Raw genomic sequence first — 12,934 nt, forward strand, 5'->3', positions numbered from 1 at the left:
AGAACAAATTCTCCATGGCTATTGATGCCTTCCTTGATTTCTGCCTGAAACCTTTAAAATACCCAACTCAAATCCAAAATCTTCCTTTGAACTATTTTAACATATGCTTGACTTCTCTGCTATTTCTTTCTTTCTCTCTCTCTCTCTCTCTCTCTCTCTCTCTCTCTCTCTCTCTCTCTCTCTCTTAATACGTTGCTAATTTTTTTCATTTCAGTCCCTAAGGGACTATAGCAGCCCTTTAAATATGGTAAGTACCCAGCTTATATTCGTGGATTTATTTTTCACAACACACTAATAGTTCACAACTTTTAATCCAACGAGGGTAAATCATTTTCCTGAACCTTCCCTTGTCCCATAATAAGGTACAATTGTTGTTTTGAATAGTTAAAAAAAGTATTCTCTCCGTTAAATCCGGTTTGTCAAAACAATTTTTCACTAATATCACAATGTACTAGAAAGATCAGAAACATGCATTCTGACTTGCAATTCTAGTACTGTTTTAGGGGATGTCTTTGTTGTAACTAATTTCTTGACTCTCTGACTTCCCCTTTAATTACTCCGATCCAATTAATAAGGTCCAATTAATAAGCCGAAGTAGCGGCAATTGTCATTCTGGATCTAAAATTCGAATTCCCTAAGTCATTCCAGCGAAAGTAAGATGCTTAGGAAATCCTGGAATCCATCGTCCAAACAGCTATAGTTTCAAGAAAAAAAGTGCCTGGGTGTGGTTAAGTGGTGAGAGGAGCGCTGTGCAAGTCTAGGTGCAAGTCTCCTAGGGATGTTTTTAGGCGTCTCTGGCCAACTGTCTTCACATAAAACTCAGTTTATTTATCTAACTGCGCTACTGCAGGGCGGACTTAACTCCAACTCCAGGTTTGTACAGACCAAAAAAAAAAAAAAAAAAGAAAAAGAAAGGAAAAAAAAAAGAAAAAAGAAAAGCGTGCTCTCGCGGCTCCTGTTTTTGTTTTGTTAAAAAAAAGACACCGACCCAATGTGTATTCAATGCACACTGGTCATCAATTTCAGGAGCTCTAAGGGGTCGTACAAAATTATGACTGGTTTTGAGCAAGCAGCTAATTATGCAAATACTGCAGATGTATGGAGACCTACAGATTTGACAGCTGGGCGAAAGCTCCGTTACAACTTGCTCCTGGTGCGGCGTGGGTGGGAGACCCGGGCGCCAGGAGCCTGGGCGGCCCCGGGGCGGGCGGCAGGACTAGAAGCAGCCTGACTTTCCCCAGTGCTTTGTTTTTCCTGTCACGGAGGTACAGAAATAGCAGTGCAGAGGCGTAAGTCTCCCTGCAGTATTTTTGTTATTGTTGTTTTTCCTGGCTAGCACCGGGAAGCAGGAGCCGCGAGGAACACGCTTGTAGGGATCTGCGGCGCCTCAGCTGCCCTGCAGCAGAGTTCGGCCGTCGCGCTCCGGCCACTTCCAGAACGCTCCGAGCAGCTTCCGCAGGCCCCGCCCGCAGCCGGGGTTTCCCCGCCGCCCGCTCTCATTTGCATGGCGCTGCCCCTCCCCCGCTGCCATTGGCCGGCACCGGGCTCCGCCCCCACACCGCTGCAGGGTTCCGTCCCCCGAGCCGCCTGGAGCTGCGGGCAGCGGGCGGACTGTTAAACCGCGGCGGCGGCGGCGGCCGGGGCGGGAGCAGGGCGCGCTCTGGAGACGAGTCAGCGTCGCCCCGGGTGGGGGGGAGGCGGGCGGGCAGCTAGAGATCACCTCGGCAGCCCCCACCACGGCCGAACCGAAGGTGCGGCGGCGGAGGGGAGCCAGGGCGCCCCAGCAGGCGAGTGGCCGGCGTCTCAGCGGCGGGCTGAGGGGGGTGGGTCTCCTCGGCTGGGGACGGCGGTAGCGCGGGGAGGGGAGAGCGGAGAAGACCGCTGGGTGGACTCGCGGGCTGGGACCCCGATCGGCAGCCTCTCGTCCCCCGAATCCTCTGGGCTGTTAGGCTCTGGGCCCCGGCACAACGTCGTGCGCTAGGACAGGGGTCGGACCGCAGCCAAATTTAAACGGCTAAATCTAACAGCCTTGGCAGGAGCTGAAGGGAGGGAGGGTAGGTAGGGGTGGAGGGCGGGGTGGGGGCGGGCCTAGAGGCGGGTCACGTGTGGGAGGGGCGGGGCTTGACAAGCCTCTCTTTTGTTTTGACTGGCGCGTGCGCAGAAGTAAGAACACGTGGTCTCCTGGGCCCGCCCCTTGCCTCTGAGGCCGCGCCTCTCTCCTTGCGGGTGTGGTAGTAGCTGGTTCGGGGGAGTTGAGAGGCACAGCTGTCTGTGTTAGATGTGACTGTTATTTAGTTTATTTCGTACCTTATTTTAGGCATATGTTGGTTTGACCTTTAGGATTATTTGGGATGGAGCGGAATCTACGGGTTATTGAGGGACGGTGTTTCCTAGTTTGCGTCACTGGGTGTGTTGAGGAAAGGACCGGTGTTGCTGGAAAAATTGAGTGTGGTGTTTGTAGCAAGAAGTACAGGGCTTTATGTTTTGGTCGTTTCAGAAACCACAGGAAAGGAAGAGGCCGGCTTTACTGCCAAGAGAGCAGACATTGGATAGATGTTACTATGGGAGAATTAGTGTTTAATTCTTTCCCTGCCTGCTCTGCCCTTCGAAGGAGGAGTTCAGGGAGATACCCCCACCCGCAACTGTGGGAAGCGTATTCTGTTTTGATTTTCCAAACTTAGGAACAGTCATGTGCTTTCGAGATACGCTCTTCGTCTTTCTTTAACCTTTGCTTAAAACTTCGTGCTGAATTTGGGTTAGTAGAAAGCAAAATCTTTTTAAAATACTGGGTAGGACAGATTAGTTATTAACAAAACCTAAGTGAAGTATGTTTTTGAATACTGCATACTGGGCGTGTTTTGACTAGGAAAAAACAGCGTTGGTAATAATAAAAAAATTGGAGAAAAACCCGGTGTTATGGAACGCAGATTGTTTGAGAAAGAGGCGTAGCAGTGAGTAGTTTCTACCCTTTCCACTTCTTACACTAGCCATTTCCTTGGGCAAGTTACAACCTTTCTCATCTCAAATCTGTTTCCTCTTGTAAATCCTTTCATAATATGATTGCTCTCCCAAGAGATTGTTGTGAAGATCAAATGCCTGTGTGGGTTTGTAATCTTTACCGATACTACAAATACTGAAATTGCCAAGTAATAATGGCTTTATAACAAAAATTGTTTTTTTAAACAGCCGGCCAGCTTTTTAAAAGTCAGCATTTGGAGAAATAGAAACAAAAATTATGAAATAGGTTAAACTTCATTTAAAAAAAAAATCTGTTTTAACTCTTATCCTTGATTCTCCCTCATTTTCCACTTACTCAGATCAGTGTCAGGGTCTGCCACTATTTCCTCATGGTTTAATCTGCATAGACTGTCTTTACTAATCCTGCCTTTCTGGAGTTTTTTTGTTTTTTAAATGTGAAATTCTTCTTAATCCAGGCAAATTCTGTCATAACGACTTACATATTTTAATTTTGTTTGGTAATATGTGCCTTTTTAACAACAGATATTTTGTTGAATTTTATTGTAAAATAAGTTGAAAACTAGAGAGTGCAAATAAATAAAAGTTTGCATTTTTCTCTAACACTTTTAAAGCATATATGTGTGTTTTTCCTGAAACAGGGATCATACAGTATTTTCTTAATTTTAACTCAAACATTCCCAAGTCATTTAATATTCTTGGAAAAAATATTTTAATATCTGCTTAACACCTCATAACTATCATATTTTAAGTTCTTTCTCTTGGCAGATGTTTGGGATGTTTTGCTAGTATAAATTACAAAGAATAGACATAATATCTTTGGAAATTTCCCCCCTAGTTTTGTAGAAGAGAATTACTGAGTCAGTCTTTTTTTTGTTGTTGTTGTTGTTCTTATTTTTAAGACTCTTGTAACATCACCAAATTGCTTTCCAGAATGTTGTATAGATGTACACTTACAGTGGTATGAGCATGCCTCTTATTACATCTTTGTTTATCACCTAGTATTAGTTTTAAAAGGAAAAACCTTTCTTTAATTTTCATTTAAATCTTTTCTCTTTTCACTTATGTCAGTGTGGGATATCTATTTTATTTCATAACTTATAAGGTGTTTGAGAAAAAAAGGTATTTCATATCGGACATGCTGCAAATCACTGTGGATGCACAGTATATGCCAAATTGGCTATTAATATTTACCTTTAATTTATGAAAGGTCAAGAAGTTGTTTGCTTTTTTGACTTACTCAATTTAAGAGTACATTGTTAGTAATATAATACTTGACTGATTCATTTGAGTTCCTTCAGGTGGGGCCTCACTGATCTCAGTGTGATTTAATAGATAATCACAGTTACCTATTAAAAGGTCTAGTAGCTTCTCATTGTCCAATTGCTGTATTCAAGTGCTTTATCTAGTTTTGCTGCCATTTAACATAATTGGGATTATTTCTTTTCATTTACTCATTTGTCTGTCTTTTATGGAACTAAAGATTTCACTCTGAGCATTCTAGTTTATTGTAGCCTTTGGTTTGGTAAAAAGGATGCCTAGTGTCTAACGTTCCCTGTTTTATTATTCAGATTATTGACAGTCCACCTGTTTTTATATGTTGCATCCTTTACTGCTATTGATCTACCACAAAAATCTTATATGTAATGTGTAGTTCTGTTTTCATGATCTTTCATGTATTCAGTTATTTCTTGTTCATGTTCTTTAAATTTGTATTGTATCAGATGTTAGTCAAAGGAGGCAAGAAGCTGCTGTCTTCAGGTTTGGACTTGTATTTAGGATTGTTTATTGATTGGGTTCATCAAGTTATAAACAGCAAGGAATGGAGCTGCTTACAATACAAGTGACAGCTAGTGGGGAATTAGCAAGCAGTTATTGACTTTAAAGCACATCATTTTTATCTCTATCCCTAAAGTTATTATTGCTTTGCAGTGTTATAATGGAACATTGTACATAATAATGATCCTGTGATATAAATACAATCCTATATTACTTTGTTAAATTTAGAAAGGTAAGGAAGGTATATCATTTCCAAAAGATTTCTACTGTTCTTTAAAATGGCGTCTTGAGTGGATGTTTCAATGAAGTATGCTCCTTATACTTTAATTGTGTAGGAAAAATGGTAATATTCTTGCCCATAGACAACCTGTAATGAAAATTGAAGATAATTTATAATGGAGATTTTTTTAATATTTGATGTTACTTTTAGGTTCATAGAAACATTTCTGTATGGTTGTGGAAATTCATTCATTTATAATATTTAAGCTTTGATAAAATTCAAGTTGTTTATGAACTTTTTTATTTGTAATATTGAAGCTTTTTCCAGCCCTATAAGACCAAGAATTCTCAAGTATGTTATTTTTAGTAATTAAAGTAATGAACTTGGTAGTAGGTTATTAATCAGTGTTTGCCACCTGAAGTTAAATTGAAGCCCAGATGTATTAACTGAGCAAATGTGATAGTGTACTTTTAGATGTAAATTCCTGCAGCCAAATTGATGTATACAGAAAAGTACACTTCATTTATATTCCTATGAGTCATGCACTTGTAACTGAATGGTAATAATTCTGCTTGAAGTATGATCTGTTTGATATGCTATGTGGCCACCCAAGTGGCTTTATCTTTAATTAAATTCCTTTAGTCTTCAAAGAGAATTCCTTTTTAGGCATAGTTTTCAAAGTGGAAGAAGTTCTTGCTTATAAACATAATTGAATACAAAGTACACTGTACCCTGGTCATGCCAATTACTGCAGTGCTTTTGGCTATAAATTGAGAATTCTCCTTATAAGGCACAAAGAGATTTTGAGAAAACACCATATATGTTTTTGAGGAATAGAACTGTACCATTGTGAACTCATTCTCCTTTTGTTGTTTAATTGTATTTTTCATTTTTATATAATGTTAGAAAATTTGAGTTCCCTTGAATTTTAATTTAAAAAGTACATTCATATTTTGCTAAAAAGATTTGTATTTTCCCTCATCTTTTTTTTTCTGTTATTATGGGTAAGCTATTTATCACATTTAAGTCTTAAGTGTGAAAGTAATTTAAGATAGGACTCTACTTCAAAATGCTGTTGGTGGTCTTTGATGTTTTTTAGATTGCAGGTGAATGTGTTTTCCATGTGATTTTTTAAAAATTCTAGTTTTGCTTTTCTACATGAAAATGTACTGCGTTTATCAAGATTACAACGAGAAGGGTAAATTTAATGTTCTGGGGTAGATTTGGATAGAAAATTTTCCATGGACTGTATGTGCATCCTAGAGTATAAATCACAATAAAAATCTGGAGGAGTATTTTAGGGGTGGCAAATCAGATTTGGTCTTTAATATTCATTCTTCCCAGAAAAGTGATTTCCACCTATATTATCAGTTTTAATTCTGAAGGTAGAAGGACTAGATTAGCACATTTTAAATTTTTCTTTTACAAATATTTCAAAAATTATTCGGAATATGTGACCTATATGGTAACTAGTCAAGGCTTGATTACTAAAGTATCTGAACCAACTCAATAATTGTTTTTTGTTAATTATCTCACTATGTACATACTGGTTTTGAGATATGATAGTTTTTTACTATTCATGATGTCCATTGGATTAAATTGTGTTTAATTAATGCTAAACTCATAAAATATGAGTGATTTTTGAATCCTAAAAATATAGATTAAGCCACTTCTGGAAACATTCTAGAGACAAGAGCAAGGCCTTTTATTTTTAGTAGTACAATTTCAGAACAATTATTTGCTTCTTTGATTCACAATGAATGCTGTTTAAATGAAATTATAGACTGCTAATTAGAATTCATGGCATATATTTAACAGTATAATGCAGCTCATTGTTCTTACTGGATTTATTTGATTATGCTAACAAAATTTAATCAAAAAGAAAGATTCTTTGTAATATAAAATATTTTTATTATTTAAAATTATAAACTTTGATTTCTCTTACTAAAATTCTCTCCAGTTGGTGCTTTTTAATGAGACTTTTAAGAAATTTTGGTCTGGGTTGAGAACATACTGAAATTAGGGTTGTCTCCCAAAGGATTATTTATTACTTGGTGGATTATCTGTAATGGTTTTATGGCAGATTTTTTTTTTCTACCCACAAAATTTCTGGAACTCCAAGGTGCTAAGGATTTTTTTTTTTTCTAACTTAAAGTGAAATGTAAGTTGAAAATCTTGTTGTAAAATCATAATAGTGAAATTCATATCTAGAAATATAATTGGTTTTGGGATTATCAAATACTGTTGCCTGTTGACAGTTAATCAAGGCTTTCTAGTAAACTTGCTTTGAAAGATTACTGATATAGTTTCTTGCAGTTTAGCTTAAATCTGTTAATTTGATAATTTAGTTTTGGTCAAAATTTTTATGTATGTTTATGAACAATAAAAGTTTACTTTTTCCAGTTTTTTTTCTGTTTTAGGTTCATTCAAGTTCTCTTGTCATTTGACTAACTCCTCTAGAAATGGTAACCTGAATTTCCTGGGAGTACATGAAATAAATAATCATCAAAGATGATGGTGGTTCCAGACATCATGGCACACACAGAGGGAGCTGAGGCTGCAGGATTTCAAATTCCAGGCTAGCATGGGCAACTTAATGTGACCCTATCTCAAAATAATAACAAGGGCTATGGATGTAGCTCAGTGGTAGACTTTACTTGGGTTCAACCCAAGTGCGTCCACCCTCCCCCAAAAGATTATACAAACCAGAGTGTAGCATTTTATTAGCTACACATGCTTAAATTTAGCTAAGATCTAAATAACCCCCAACATACAATTATGAGCATAATTAGAAACTGAATATTAATAAAGATCACAAAACTTATCAGAAAGCTCTTTTGGAATTTGTCTTTTGACCATGGAAAGTTTTGTTGATTCTACCTTAAAATGTATTCCAAATTCATTCATTTTTTTCTTTATTTCAACTAGTCTAAGCCACTAGTACCATCTCTCTCTCATTTGTATTACTTCAATACCTGCCTAACTGGTCTCTCTGCTTCCAGTCTTGTTCCATTACAATTTTTTTTTTCTTTACAGAATATCCAGAGTAATTTTTAAAAAGTCGTGTCATACCAAATTCCCTCATATAAATTTCTAGTAGCTTTTCTTTGACTTATATAAAATGTTTCTAAGCAGATATAGTCTTTTTCATCTCTGCTGTTATTTTCTATTACTCTCTCTGGTTCCTTATGTTCCACAAACACACCAAGTTTATTCCTGTCTTAAAGCTTTCTATTATTTTTTTCATTGGGAGGGACATATCACAAATCTTTTTATTGTTACTGTCATTTTAGAGAAGATGTTAACCAGAGAGAGGCCTGCCTTCTACAAATCTAAACTTACCCCTACCCCAAAGTAATCATGTGCAATACTTTAATTTTCATAAAGCACTTATGAAACCCTGTTTACTTGATATTTCCTTGTTTACTCATTCTGTAGCTACCATTTGCTTGAATGTTAAGCTCTGTGAGGGTAGAAACCTTATTTGTCACATTCACTGCTCTTGTTCTAGTATTTAGGGTAGTCACATGTTGCTCAGAAATATGTATTAACTGATGCATGGTTTTAGATTGAATATATGTTAAATGAAGATTAGAATCTAGCCTTCTGCCAACAATAGATAAAATTATTTAAATATTATGACTTAATGTTGCTTTTTTCACTTCTCTTAAAAATTAACTGGCTCATCTACATGGTTTGTGCATTTTTATTTTTAAAAAGATGAAATAGTTTTTCAGCTGTCATTTATAAGTACTTCTTTATAAATAATATGTTGTGGTATGGATAGTTCTAATACCTCAGATTAAAACCAGATGGCTTTATTTGTAGCTAGTTATTTTCATTGCCTTTTAAAAATTTGGCTTCTGAAATACTGAAGGCACATTTCAGTGCTGTGGAATAATTGTAATCATATGGAATACAGCTTATGGAACTAATGGATATCATCTTGAGGTGAATTTACAGAATTACTCACTATTTTATGCTTTTCAAATTAGTATTCCTTGTATATTCTGCCTCTTATTAGTTGTCCTTTATGTGTCTAAATGAAATAATACTCAGTTAAGAATAAGTGCAATTTAAACTGTAGTAGTCAAAACCATTATTCAGTTTATCTGAATCATGCACTCAGTGATTTTCAGTAGAATACGCATTTAATTTCCACTAACTCCTGAATGTATATCTTCTGGAAATATATGCCAAAGACTTCTAAACTTCTGTTGAAATAATTCAAAAGTTTATTTACCATTTAATTTTGAGGAAGTTCAAATTATTGAATTTTTTCTTTTATAAATAATGTTTTTTGTGTCATATCCAAAAAAATCTTTGCCTAACTTAAAATTACAAACACTTTCTTTTTTTTTCCCCCTGGAAGTTTTATAGTTTTGGGTTTTACATATAGGCTCATGATTCATTCTGATGGAGCTGATGATTTTCATACAAAGTAAAAAGTATGTGTTAAGGTTTATTTTAGTCTATTTTATTCTATTTTGTGTATGGATGTCTATGTTTCAGAACTATTTGTTAAAAAGAGAGACAAATCTTTCTATACTGCATTACAAAATTTAAAAAAATCACTTGACCATACATATGTGGCCTTTGGACAGTGCAACACTGTCCTTTAGTATAAGTTGTTAGATAGTGTGAATCCTTCAGTTTTGTTCTTGTTCAGAATTGTTTTGGTTATTCTGTTTCCTTTGACTTTTTATATTAATCTTTGAAGTAACATTGAGATAGCAGGAAATTTTGCCAAAATTTAATTGAGAGTTTTTAATCTCACAGATTAGTTTGTAGAGAATTAATACCATAACAGTATTGAACAGACTAATCCATGAATACAATGTGTTGTTTCATGTCTTTAGGGCACCTCAATATTTTTCATTGGTGTTTTGAATTTTTCAGTATATAGATAATTCACACATTTTGTTAGATTTATGTCTGAAATTTGTTTGTTTGTTTGTTTGTTTTGTTGATGCTGGGGATTAAACCTAGGGACTCATGCATACTAAACTCTACCACTGAACTACACTCCCATTCCTTGTTTGAGGTATTAGGATTATTATTGTTTGGGAAGATTATGGAATTATTAATGTTTTTAAAGTTTGTATTTCTAGTTTCTCATTTTTAGTATATAGAAATATAAATGATTTTGTATGTTGATCTTCTGTTTCTTATTAAGCTCATTAGTTCTAGGCTTGTTTTTGTTTTTTTATTTTTTATTTTCCTTATGATGTTATCTATGAGAGGAGACAGTTTTATTTATTTCCTTATCTGTATGCCTTTTATTTCTTTTGTTGCCCTATTGCACTTATTAGGACCTCTAGTATAACATTGAATATGAATTTTGAAAACATACACTTTGCTTCATTCCTCATCTTAGGGAAAAATAATCCATTCTTTTTACTATTAAATTATGATCTGAAGCACATACTACTTCTTCTTCCTCTTCTTCTTTTTCTTTTTTTTTTTCGTGGTGCTGGGTTTTTTACCCAAGTCCTGTGCATGCTAGCCAAGCACTCCAAGCACTCTACCACTAACTATATCTTCAACTCAGTGTAGGTGCTTTTTACCGGGTTAAGGAATTCCTCTCTTCCTGATTGATTGAGTTCCCCCCGCCCCCACCAAGGAATGGATATTGAAGTCTAATGCTTTTTATCTATATTTTATTTATTTCTTATTTTGGATAGACTGGTTCTTTATTTCAAAAGACACTTGTCAATATTCAGTATCAAAACAGTTCCACTGTTGTTTCTCTTTCTCCCTACTGGCCCCAAAGAGACCACAACAAAGGTGAGTACATTTTAAGCCAATACGCTGCAGAATGTACACCTAACAGACCTTACAGAAACTTCACCTAGAAGTGGGGATTGGGTTGGGAAAGAAACTGAAAGATCAGCACACTGCCAGCCCAGACTATAGACTCTCATAGCCAGATGGGGTGGCCATGTGCCCCAACCCCAAAGATGCAAAGTTTCAAAATAATATAAAATTTAAAAAGTTTTGAACATAAGCTATTCGAGATTCTCCAGCACTGACTGATACAAAGCACAATGAGATGGCACTTTTAGATAAAGCAGCTTCAGACCCAGAAAAGGGCGATGAGATGAGTTTTATGTGGCTAAATCAGTGGCAAAAACATAATTTTCTTTTTTTTTTTTTTTTTTCAAGGAGGCAGGAGAGCAATTAAGTGGTCACCACAAAATTAAGGAGCCCATGATCCATTCTGTGAACACTTGGGAAGCTGATAGAGATAGAGAAAAAAATTTGGTCTTGGAGCTAAGAATATGGTTCAGTGGTAGAGCATTAGCTGAACATGCAGGAGGCCCTGGGTTCAATCTCCACACCACAGAAAACAAAAAGTCTCAGAGGTCTCACCATGTTAATTTGGTCATTTCTGATGAAAAAAACAAAAAGAATAAAGTTGTCTAAAGATACCTTAAAGCTAAAAAAATAAAAAAAAAAAACCTGAATAGCAAGGCTTTTGTTTTTTGGCTAACTCCTTGGAATCACCTTTCTGGTTTGGCTGGTACTTTGCACAGAGCAGCGAGGTTTCCCATAGTAAACTGTTTGGCTCTGTTTGGCTTTCAGTAAGGCAGGCCCATTCCTCTTTTCCTCCTCTATGGAGAGAGCAATAGGGATTAGGCTGGAAAGTTACCTTCCAAAAGTGAGAAGGGAATTAGATTGCTGCTTCAGAGCTATGAAATTATTTGGAATGTTTCACAAGTGGCTACTGTAACAGGTAATCACAAAATGTGTACATCACAACAAACTTTTGGACACTTTTGCCTTGTGCTCACATTCCCTTAAATGCTGTTCCCAAAAGTGCTTAGCCTCTAGCCCAGCTGGAATCTCTGGGAAAAAGCAGAGACACTTTGGTGAAAAATACAAGGGGTTGGGGGTAAAGGGGGTGTTGAAAGGAGAAAGCAGCCTTCCAGTTAAAAGATCAGCCTTCAGTTTAAAGGGCAGCTTCAGGCTGGCTGGCCTCAGGCAGAGTCAGGGTCAGAGGGAGGAGCAGCAGCAGGGCCGGACTGGGGAGCTCAACATCTCATTCAGGTTGAACAGAGTCTGGTCCAGCATGTGTTGTGTACAGAGGTGCTCCTCTTTAGTGCATTTCAGCTAATCTTCCAAATCATCAATTGTCTTTTCCAGTTAGGCTACCGATCTCTGCAAATTCAGCATGGGTCTCTGCCTCCTTGAATTATCAGTGAGAATCTTCATTTCTTCCTCGTATTTGTCTTTTATTAAGAGTAGTTTTCTTCAGCAGCATTCAGACACTTCAGGTTCTGTTCTATCAGTCTGATCTGCTCATCCATCTCTCAACAACGGGACTGTGCTAGCTTAGCTAGTTCCTCTGTGCATTCCAAGTCTCCTTCAGTGATCACTAACTTGGGAGCCACCTCTTCATATTTCCTATCTGCTTCTTCTGCAATTTGCTTAGCTTCTTTGAGTTGATTTCTTGGAGTTCCTTGTTCTCTTCATCTTTTAGGGCCTGGTTTTCAATAACCTTCATACCTCTCTCGCTCACATCAGTAGCTTTTTCTGCTTCCTCTAGCCTTTGCAGGGCAGTAGCTAGGCATTCTTGAGCGCGGTCCAGCTCCTCTTGAACCAGTTGGATCCTGCAGTTCAAGGAGCGTACCTCAGCCTTAGCCTGTTTGTTCCTGGGCCCGCCTTTGTCCCTCAACTTCCCATTGGAGGCACTCAGCCCTCTCTTTCGGCATCATCTGATTGCTGCTGCAGAACCTGGATCTTGCGCTTCACCACCTCCATGATGGTGATCCCGGCCATAGTTTCCACCCAGCCCCTTCTCCATATCTGCCTTCTGCCTCCTCCGCTCCGCGTTGTAGCCTCTTCTCTGTCTAATGCTTTTTTTTGCATCTGTCGAGATCATGTATTTCTAAAATTTTTTTAATAAGGTGAATTTCAATGATTTAAAAAGCTCTTAGTTTTGAAATATCCTTTTAT

At 37.3% G+C, this 12,934-nt stretch overlaps 1 protein-coding gene and 1 pseudogene across 8 annotated transcripts in view; one reads left to right on the forward strand and one right to left on the reverse strand.

Annotated features, from left to right (window-relative positions):
* Nucleotides 1–1,619: 1,619 nt before the first annotated feature.
* Kansl1l (KAT8 regulatory NSL complex subunit 1 like) overlaps nucleotides 1,620–12,934 on the forward strand; it is a 155,483-nt gene continuing 144,168 nt past the window's right edge. For 5 of the 8 annotated variants that reach the window (XM_076866799.2, XM_076866806.2, XM_076866805.2 and 2 more), the window contains exon 1: nucleotides 1,620–1,787. The gene's annotated coding sequence lies outside the window, so the exon portion shown is untranslated. Of the gene's footprint in view, nucleotides 1,788–7,119; nucleotides 7,137–10,708; nucleotides 10,763–12,934 lie in introns of those variants that run through there. The other 3 variants (XM_076866800.2, XM_076866802.2, XM_077110323.1) reach the window with 3 other exon arrangements.
* On the reverse strand, nucleotides 12,089–12,757 carry LOC143407294 (tropomyosin-like; annotated as a pseudogene).

This window comes from Callospermophilus lateralis, chromosome 9 (genome assembly GCF_048772815.1).
Source record: "Callospermophilus lateralis isolate mCalLat2 chromosome 9, mCalLat2.hap1, whole genome shotgun sequence".
In the NCBI taxonomy this organism is placed as follows: domain Eukaryota; kingdom Metazoa; phylum Chordata; class Mammalia; order Rodentia; family Sciuridae; genus Callospermophilus; species Callospermophilus lateralis.